Raw genomic sequence first — 11,365 nt, 5'->3', positions numbered from 1 at the left:
GAGATTGATAATAATAACAAATGTGATTTTTAAATGTTTATAGCTAATATTTAGAACATCAAATGTTCATTAATCCAAAGATTTATATTTTCCAAATGTCTTTAAAATAACAACATCAAGCTTGAGCAAAGAAACACTGAGAAACTCTCCTTTTTTTTATTGAAATCAGTTTTTTTTAACATACTGTTTATCATCCAATTTTTATAATTTAATAGTTTATTTACTATTCTTTTATTTTAGATTTTTGGCCATATTTGGTGGCGATCAGGGCTTAATCTACTTCTCAGCTCAGGGATCACTCCTGAAGTCTGGGGATAAAACTCAGGTCAGCCACGTAGAAGGCAAACACACTACGTACTGTGCTATCTCTCTGGTTCCCTTTCATTCAATTTTTTAAAAAATACTTAGGGAGATATAATGGAGGAACCATGACCAAACAGTTAAAAGATCACTAAGTAGTAAGCTAGGTACAGAGGGGACCATTCATTCTAGCAGCCCCAGGGGTGAGGGTGGAGGCTATGGGAGGCAGGACGGGAGCGGAGGTGGAGGGAGGACAATTCGGTGGTGAGAATTCCCCTGATTCAATGTTAATATGTACCTAAAATATTGCTGTGAACGATATGTAAGCCACTATGACTAATATAAAAAATTATAATAAAAATACTTTAGTAGCCTAGAGCAGTAGTACTGTGAGTGAGTAGGGTGTTTACCTTCCATGTGGCCAACCTGGGTTCAATCCCCTGCATCTCTTAACCCACAAGGAGTAATTCCTGAGCATAGAGCCAGGAGTTATCCCTGAGCACCGCCTGGTGTGGCCCCCAACCAAACAAAAACTTTACTATTTTTAGCTTCCTTTTGTTTTGTTTTGTTTTTGTTTTGGGGTCACACCAGTTGTGCACAGGGGTTACTCCTGGCTCTATGCTCAGAAATCGCCCCTGGCAGGCTGGGGGGACCATATGAGATGCCAGGATCAAATCCACGTCCATCCTGGTCAGTGGCATACAAGGCAAATGCCCTACCGCTGTGCTATCACTCCAACCCTTCAGATTCATTTTCTAATGCATTAAATATAAAACAAAATATACATGGAATATTTTTTTTTTGGTTTGCGGTTACACCCAGCAGGGCTTGAATGACTATGAAATATCAGATATCAAGTTCAGGCCTCCCACATGTAAAGCATGTGTTCAGCCCTTTGAGCTATCTTTCTGACTCTCCTCAATAAGTTTTAAAAGGACAAAAAAAGTCCGAGATAAAAAATGTCAGAGTTACAACTGGGTCTTTTGCTTTATAGTGAGGCAGCACAGAAGAATTTTCCATTATAAGTAGTAAAATGTGTTTCCTAATATAGAAAAAAGAACTATATTCTTATAGATAAAAATGTGTCCAACAAAAGACTTTCTAATGAGATTCCATTTTAGTTTTTTTCCTACTAAATTTTAGTTTAGTTTCAAGCTGTCGTAGAATCATTATCTTTTAATTTATTCAATTATGTAGCCAATATAACCTGGATTCCACCATAACTCTCATAATTCTCTGTTAAGTTCTTGAGATATAAAGCTAAATGAAATATGGTTGAACCCAAAGGACCCATGGTTAATTAAAGCAGTAGAAGAGAAACTTCATCTTACACATATTATTATGTCATATTTTTATTAAACTAAAAATGACTGAGCATCTTACTCTAAGCCAGACATTAGGACAGATTGACCTACCCTGCCCAGTATCCTGTCCAGTCTCAACAAAGCTAGAAATAGCCACAAACTGAATATTAAGTTCAATTTATGACATTTACTCTGGAAAAGAAATACAGATGCTCCAAGAGCATCTATCTAAAAGTGGCCTGAGAAGACTGAAATAGTTCTCCTGAGGAGGTTCCTTTTTATAATAATTGAATAATAAGAGCATCCTAACCAGAGGAACAGTTATATAGGAACTCTAAAGAGGGCTGCAGAGAAAAAAGGTCATTGTGAGGCCAGAGCGATAGTGCAGTGGTAGAGAATTTGCCTTGTATGCGGCCAACCAGGATGGACCTGGGTTCAATCCCCAGCATCCCATATTGCCCCCCAAGCCAAGAGCAATTTCTGAGCGCATAGCCAGGAATGGACCTTCAGAGTCTCTGGATGTGCCCCCCCCCAAAAAAAATTTTTTTTAAAAGGTTATTGTGCTCAACTTTGGCACAGCCAGAAGATGAATGAACAAGAACAGGCTGGTAGGTTATCAGACCTAGTTGAAATAGCTAGTGAGCAGTAAGGCCAAAAATCAAATCTTAATCTACAACATTGAAGACCCAAACTTATTAGTGTGTAATTAATGTGCGTTAATTAGTGCCTCACTAATCCCACCTAAAAATAAATAGGGGTCAGAATGATAGCACAGTGGTAGGGCGTTTGCCTTGCATGCAGCGGACCTGAGACAAACCCGAGTTCAATTCCTGGTATCCCATATGGTCCCTCTAGCCTTTCTAGCCTTCCAGGAGCGATTTCTGAGAGCAAAAAATAAATAATAAAAAATAAATAACTAAATAAATAATAAAAGAAATTAAATAAACCACAGTTTAGCCCATGTAAGTGCTTTGTGCCAGGTAATACACTTTACCATGCAGTTACATGTTTTTTACAAATCCCTGTGAGGTAAATACAAAAGAGATTTCCATTTATAAATAAAATGACTGTGTGTGTGTGTGTGTGTGTGTGTGTGTGTGTGTGTGTGTGTGTGTGTAAATGAGAGGCAGAAAGAGGGAGGAAAGGAGGGAGAGAGAGAGGGAGGGCTGAAGGGAGAGAGGGAGGGACGGAGAGGAGGAGGAGAGAAAGAGAGAGAGAAAGAGAGAGAGAGAGAGAGAGAGAGAGAGAGAGAGAGAGAGAGAGAGAGAGAGAGAGAGAGAGATTACCTGTCCCAAACAAAGTAGAGGAGCAGTATTGAAACTAAGGCAGCTTTCTTCAGTAAATACTGAATATTCACACTCAACCACTTCTTATACCATTTCCTAGTCTAGATAATTAGTTGGATCAGACCCCATCCTCACCAGATGGGGAAAGTTCAAGTTTTCTTCTGCATGGCCAATTCCACTCCCTGGATGAGAAATCTGCCTAGAGAAGACTGATGAGTTGCAAAATTGTGTTCATTGTTGAGCCATGTTTCCTGGCCCTAAAGATTGTACTCCTGCAAAAGCTACCAGTCACTACCAGTGAAAGATACCCAGGCTTCAACCTTGGTCTCAGATGACATTTCAGAGACAGCATTTGCACTCAAAAGGGATATGCTGTTGAGGACAAATTTTTCAAAGATGAAACTTTTTCTTCCTCATTCCTGACAAATTATGTTAATGCACATTCTGTCCATTACTTAATGTGATGTGGTTAAACTTCCTTCTCTAAAATCTTTTACAAGGAAGCTGTGAAGGAGGGGGACATAGTCTACCATAATGTGACTGTTTCAGGAGAAATTCTCATCACCACGCCCTTCCTTTATTTTTTTTATTTTTATTTTTTGAGTTTACATGAGTATTAAAGATGCCTAGTGAAAGCAATTTGCCAAAGTTGTGTAAGATAAAGAATCATCTAGAAAATACATGAGAATGGAAATGATGATGGAGCCGTCCACTCACAGACTTATGTCTCTGATTAAGCAGAAGACAGAGAGTTTCAATTGAAAACTAGATTTAGTTTCTGAAGTAAAGGAATAAGTGACTACATAGTTGCTATACTAATCTGGATAAAGATGTGAATTCATGCATTTTTATAATTTTTATAAAGCAAATGCTGCCTACAGAACCCCTATGATGCCAGCACATCACACTTTTCTTCAAGTCTTTGAGCCATCTTTCACCTTGATATCTGGCAGTCACTGCTTATAAATGCACATCGTTAATTTTTCATAGTGCAATGTCCTCATTCACAGCTGAACCCGATTTAGTTTGAGTTTCAGTAATTGAAGAATCAAAATTAGGGTTGGAAGACTTGGCTCATGTGGGAAGCCTTGAGTTCAAGTCCCAGTGCTAAAAAAAATATCAAAATAAAAATAGTTGAATGTTGGTGAAGATTTATATAATTTCTCCCATGACAAGAAAGTGAGCCTGAACTCTGCTAGGATAAAGTTGTCCCATACTGTCCATCTGTTACTCTCATCAATTAAGAATATTCTCTAGGTACCACATCTGCATCCCAGACGAGAAAGCATAAGCTGCATTGTCTTGTTTGGTGACACTAAATGCCTCACACACCAGGCCATTCACAGTTCTTTCTCTCACTGACTGTCAATGCTAGATGTTGGACAGTCAGTCCCCCTTTGGCAAGCCAACTATCTTTGAATTCATTTATGTTTTCATATTTAAAACACTTAACTTCCTCACTCCAAGAAGAAAAAAGTCAACAGTCTGCCAAATTCAAGATCTGAGATACTTCTTTATACTATTTATCAAGTCTGTAGCTCTTGGAGCAACACATATTTTGCCCCCTCACAAACAAGATGGTAGAAGTAACATAAAGGTTATCTATTCCTAAAATTTTCAGACCCCAATGGTAAGAAAAAGAAAAAGAACAGGAACACACATCCAACTCAGCTTTTTGGGAAGAGCATCCTTTCCCAGTACTGTCATTGATTTACTGCACTGCCTGTTAGGAAATAATGCTTTACTCCTAAACTCTAGAGCCCATATTGTCAAAGTTGGTTGTTGGTGCTGCTTGCAAAGATGGATTCACTTGAGGTTTTCAATGGTCAAAGGCTTTTTCAAACCAAGTTAGTAGATTCTGACTGATTGAACTCAATCAATTCTGCTTCTGAGCAAACACAGCAATGATATTGTCTGAATATAGTTCAAAATCTGATAGATTTCCTTTATTTCACTTTATAATCTCTGGGGCCCATCAAAAAACTTCCCGTAATCTAGGTTCCTTTTGTCATGTTCTTTTTTCCATTTCAAAAAATAATTGTCTACCTTGTCACTCAAGAAGACTCCTCTAGCTTAAAGCGGACACGTAAGAGTTTAAACCAATGGAGCCAGAGAGATAGCATGAGGGTAGGGTGTTTGCCTTGCTTGCAGAAGGAGCCTGCCAGGAGCAATTTCTGAGCATAGAGCCAGGAGTAACTCCTGAGCGATGCTGGGTGTGACCCAAAACCAAAACCAAAACCAAAACAAAACAAAAAGAAGAGTTTAAACCAGCAGGAAGAGGCAAGAGATAGGTTGATCTTTTTTTCTTAAATATCTCTCTGGATATTTAGTTTTGTCTTTCCTTAACACCACCAATGAACTTATATCCAAATCACAGAGTTAACAACAATGAAATCATGAGTCTCAAACTAACAACCAAATTTTAAAAGATGCCTATTTAAGATGAATGACTAGTTTGGGAGAGGTATAGGAAGAAACCCAGAAACATTGATGGAACCAAGTTGACACTGATGATGATATTGGTTCTGAAACACCGTGTGTCTAAAACACAACTCAAAATAAGTTTGTAAGTCATGATGCTTTAAATTAAAACACATACACAGTTGGGGTGTGGTTGCAGCTCTCTGGAAATTTATATGCATTCTCTTTATATTCACTGACCAAAGTTTACTTGTCCAATCACATCTAGTAGCCAGAAGGAGTCAATATTTTTCTTCTAGGTGACACAATGGAACTTACTCTCAGAGGTTTTATTATTTGAAAAGGGGGACATCTTAACATTGACTAATAACTAGCCATCCTATTGTACTTATATGTATAGGTTTGGAGGTTCTTCTTAGTGACATTAGTGGGGAGCAAGAGAAGAACAAATATTTAGGAAATATTCTGAATTAATTCTTATTCTCATGAGTTCACTTTGTTGGACTTCACCAGAATTTTCATAGAAGGCTGTGACTTTTCAGACAACACACAATGAGGCCTACCATATGGTAGGGACTGAAATCACAATGAGAAAAATTCAGAACTTGTCAGGCATCTCTTTAATTTATATGAAAGAAGTATCCAAAAGTTGGAATATTATACAAACTACTAAAAGATCAATTGAAAATGGTCAGATCTATCTGTAATATACAGTTTTACAAACAATTGCCTTCACCATTACATATATTAATATATACTTTCATAAATATAAATCAAATCACTAAATTGTGTAGCCAAATATAAATACTGTAAAATTTTAAATTATAGCATACTAAAATAGTACCCTAACTTCATAACTGAATGTGGAATTATTTTAAAATAAATGTTTTATGATTTATTAACAATTTCATTTGTCTTTATATATATATATATATATATATATATATATACACCCAGGACCTTATAAAAATTTCTCAAATGATAAAGGGTTGCAAACAGAAAGTACTTAAGATATTTAGAGGATATGTGGTGCTAGAATTATTCGGGCCACCAAACACTGCTCTGAGACTGATTAGGTCACATCTGGCAGTGTTCAGAACGCCATGTGATGTTTGGTAATCCAATCTGGGTCGGCAACATACAAAGTATTTCTAAATTGATTCTTAGGATAGAACAGTGTTTGCTATTGTTTGCTTGTTCTTTGTTGTTTTGGAACCAAACTCAGAAATGCTCAGGGCTTACTCCTAGCTCTGCATTTAGAAATTAGGAAAGGGGGCCGGAGTGATAGCACAGTGATAGGTCATTTGCCTCACATGCAGCCAACCCAGGCATCCCATAGGGTTCGATCCCCGGCATCCCATAGGGTACCGCAAGCCTGCCAGGAGCGATTTCTGAGTGCAGAGCCATGAATAACCCCTGAGCGCTGATTGTATTTGGATCACTATATAGATTGCTGAGGATCAAACTCAAGTTGATTACATGTATGCAAGGTGCCTTACCTGTTCCACTATCTCTCCAGCCCGGGGTAAAATTTATTTTTATAATTAATTGTCTACAAGGCCACCCACCCCTACCTTCTCATATTTTTTGAAGTTCTTGCAACTGAAAACACACCCCCCCATAAACACAGTAACTATGTCTGCATGAGGCTAGCTCCATAATATCACTTGTATTCTTGAAAGAGATATATGCCAAGCTGTGAAATAGGAGGCATATTAGCTGTACTGCTGAAAAGGACAATCTCAGAGAGGTCAAAGCAAGTATCCATCCTGTCAAAGCCATGGCAGCTGTACCTACCACCCACAATTGCCACTTCTCCAATGGCCTAGCTTCACCACTAGTCATTGATCTCTTCAGAGATGCCAAATTGACCAAAAATCTTAGTAGACTGCTATTTGTTTGTGTTGATATCGTAAAGACTTTGTCAAAATGTGTATACCCTTCCCCTGTCTTCTCATACTTCCAGAAATCCTGGTAGTCAAATATATAGCCCACAAAAGCTGCAATATCAGCCACAGAACTTGGAATTCCTAGACTGTGGCACATGCTGCTATTCAACAACTTCAAATATTTTCAATACTGTCATCCCAGCAGCAATACAACAATTTAAATGTCAGTGTGGATTTGAAGCCACCCAATGTTTTGAAATCAAACAAATAACAAAAATCAACTAGCAACAAATTGTTTTAGCAAACCTCTAACAACGAATAAGAACTTATTGTGAGATATATTAACTTTCACAAATATTTTATTGCTATACTTTTTAAAAAACAATATAATACCCACTTACCTGCAAATAGTCAATATAAAATACATTATTTTGTGTCCAGCAAGGGAGTAGGCATGGGAATGATTTGGAATCCAGGGACAATGATAGAGGGATTTTTACATTGGTGCTAGAATTAGTATCATCAGCAAATATGTAATACCTGGTGTTTAAAGTAATTTTTTTTTTTAAAAATCTGACATCAAAATTGTTCATTAATTCTAAAATTACACTCAAATATATTCTATCATTGACTGTGGAAATAAACAAATAAAATAGTTTTTTTTATTTCTACTTACAATCAAGAGTAAATAATTCCTATGGAATCAAACATTGACTCTTTAAAGATCTTTAAGTGTGACGTTGAGTGGAAAAATTAATTAGCCCAAAGATAGATATTTTATAAAGACTAACTGATAATTCTGTTTTCAATAAAAGCAACCCAAAAGAAGCAATCTTTTAAAAGTCTGTGGGTAAAGCCAGAATTAAGGATAGCTCTATTATGGTACAACCTTGTTGTCCTAGAGAAACCACAATGTCTGCAATAAAAATCTGTGTTGTAATGTTACAGAGCTGCTGTGCCCAATGTGGTCACGACTAGTCACATGTGGTGACATCAATTAAAATCACATAAAAGGAATGTTTATTCCATTAGTCTTATAGCCCCCATTTCAACTGTTTAATAATTACTTATGGCTACTGAGTACTTCCACATTGCAGAAAAAAAACAGCATTTTTTACAATGCAGAAAGCCTTGATAGACCATCTAAGCAGCTTTGTTCTAGAATCTGGTATAGATTATCTTTTAAAAGAACGACTCAATGTGGATCAAAAAGATAACTCAGGACATGCAAGAACCCTGGATTCTATCCCCAATACCACATGTCCCTCAAGCACTGCCCAGAGTGAGCCCTCAATCACTGAACCAAGTACAGCCTTAAGAAATATAAGTATGGTCCCAAAACAAAACAAAGCAATGGCTTAATAGAGAACCAAAATAAAATATTAAAAGTGAGTACAAGGGAACCTAGAAAGCGAGCACTGGAGTTAAGACCTTTACCTTACATGAGGCCAACCCTGGTTAAATCTTCAACTCCACATATGAATCCTTGAAAACTGCCAGGAGTAAAACCTGAGTGTAGAACCAGGAGCAAGACTGAGAACCACTGTATCTGACCCCAAAACAACACAAAAAATAAATATTGAGCACAGAGAGGGGACATAGAATGAGAGACATTGAAAGGGGCTTAAAAAGTGAATTCTGTGAATGTATCTTCTTCAATGACAACAGCAAAAAAAGAACATGTTCTCTCCAAATTAAGGGCATTACAAAACTCATTAGTATATATACTATATAGTATTTATAGAAGTTGATTTAGAAGGAACACATGAAACCTATTATATAGTTCATGTCAGAAAATGTCATGTTATATAGTATGAACAAATGATTATGTTACCAAAATTAGCATCAGATCCTGTCAAGAATAGTAAGTTAGTAGGGGTCATAGTGATAATATAGCATGTAGGATGGTTGCCTTACATACAGTCACCATAGGTTTAATTCCCTGCACTTCATATGGCCCCTAAGGGGCCAGGAGTGACCTGAATACAAAGCCAGGAATAAACTCTGAGTATTACCAGGTGTACCTCCCCCCCCCCCAAAAAAAAGAGTGGGCATAAAGGAAGTATGAGTAGATTTTCTAAGGAAATTGAAAACGTTGAGGTTTATAACTCATAGTTTCCATCTAGTTGTAACATAGCTTTTCATATCATTTATAGTAAAGTCCAACCCTTGATTCTACAAATGAGATGTGACTTGCCCAGGATGGTTTTAAAACAAAGTTGATGTTTCCCTACTTTCACCACTTATACTAATTCCTTCTTACCAAACAGTTACTGAAATCCTCCATTTAAAAAAAACTCTATAGCGGGGGGGGGGGGGGGATTATTCCCAAATGAAGATACACTATTATGTTTGGGGACATCGCGAAGCAAGGGAATATTTGTCAAAAATGTTTTTCTTGGTTTTATTTCTTTTAAAAATGGCTCAGGGTCTGGCCACTTGTACAGTTACACTCTGGCTCATCCCCCCAAATCCAAATGCCTCCTTCTCTCTTGTACATCTCAGAAAGTGGATGAAGTGATGCTCTAAATCTAGAGATTCCAGAGTAGAGTCAACTTGGGGTACATAATACTTCTCCCTGCAACTTCAAGCAGGAATTCCAGGGCCTGATTCTGTCTTGGTATGTTGTAACCTGCTGCCAGAGTTCCCCCTAGAGCCTGACATGCCTCCAAGTCTTGATCTTGAAATGGGCACCAACAAAGCATTGTGTTAAAACAGCAACTCTGTGTGTCTTGATTGATAATCTAATACTTCTACTTATTTGACTTTAGGCTTAGCTTCCTCCCTGTAAACTTAAAAATCAGGGGGCCAGAGAGATAGTATAGAGGTAAGGCATTTGCCTTTCATGCAGAAGGACTGTGGTTCAAATCCCGGCATCCCATAATGGTCCCCCTTGCCTGCCAGGGGCTATTTTCTGAGCATAGAGCCAGGAGTAACTTCTGACCGTTCTTGGGTGTGACCCAAAAACAAACAAACAACAACAAAAATAAAACTTAAAAATCAGCTGAATTTTCTTGTGGGATTTGAAGGAATTGAGTTGGTAGGTACTATATTTGAATAGAATTCTGTGTTAGTGCCACACAGACTTCATCAAAGATGGAGTTGTTGCTGGTTACTCGTCTGCAGTTCCCCACAAAACAGTAGAAAGACTTCTAGTCCAATACCTGGGAGTCCATTCTCAGACTGTGGCCTCTCTACTGCCAGCTGAGGGAGCATTTCCAGTTTTAGCTCACAAGTTGCCACTTTAATAAATGCATCAGACCACAAGGTGGTGCTTTATTCTAAATTTTGATATCAAGAGACTTTTTCGAACAGAAAAATAGTAAATATCAGCCATCACCCTGGACAAGTGCATCCACCATCCTCAACAAGCAGTAACTTGGTCATCTGAAAACAAATACCCAGACAGGCTGTGACTTGGGGTCAAAGAGCAGGAGTTCAAAAGAGAAATGAGAATCTCCTCATTCTTCCTTCTCTGGTGCGTGTGTGTAGAGGTGGGGGAGAGAACCCCAGTAAAACTGATGCTTCATTTGATCCTTTTTCTAAGGCTTTAGGGAAGGTTTAGATAAACGTTTACACACACATTCTGTGTAGTTTCACTCTCTGTCTCTATTACTTAGTCTTCAAATGAGTTCATAGAGTGCAGTCATGAGGAAGAGAAGTGGGGAGTGCTCTGTGTCATGAGTCCTGAAGTGACGAAATGTTTTCCTTCCCCTTGTGATGAAGGTAGAAGCCTTTTGTCATGTCTATAGATCACAGGGTCCCATAGGTAAAGGAGATGCATTATACTGAAGTTTCCCTCAATGTTGGACTTTTCACTGACTTGGTATAATGCCTACAAACTCAGTCTTGCACATTGGGTTAACCAAAGGACTCTATGAATTCATTTTCTGGTAATGAAAAAAGGCACGGTGGTATTCAGAATTGTAAACAAAGTCCTGGACTTGGTCACTGACTTTGTGACTTTGGGTAAGACCATGAATTTAATTCACCTGCAAAATGGAGGGGGAAAAAAACAGGTAGATTAGATCATTTGCAAAGGAATCTTTACTATGCACATTCTGTAAGTCAGTTCTATTTATTCCTCAGACAAGGTTCTACATGTGCCTTATTATATGTTTGATTATTAGGGAGGTTAAAAGAGCTTTGGGGGAATCTGTAGGTA

This window comes from Suncus etruscus, chromosome 18 (genome assembly GCF_024139225.1).
Source record: "Suncus etruscus isolate mSunEtr1 chromosome 18, mSunEtr1.pri.cur, whole genome shotgun sequence".
Lineage (NCBI taxonomy): Eukaryota > Metazoa > Chordata > Mammalia > Eulipotyphla > Soricidae > Suncus > Suncus etruscus.
This window is presented reverse-complemented; position numbering follows the sequence as displayed.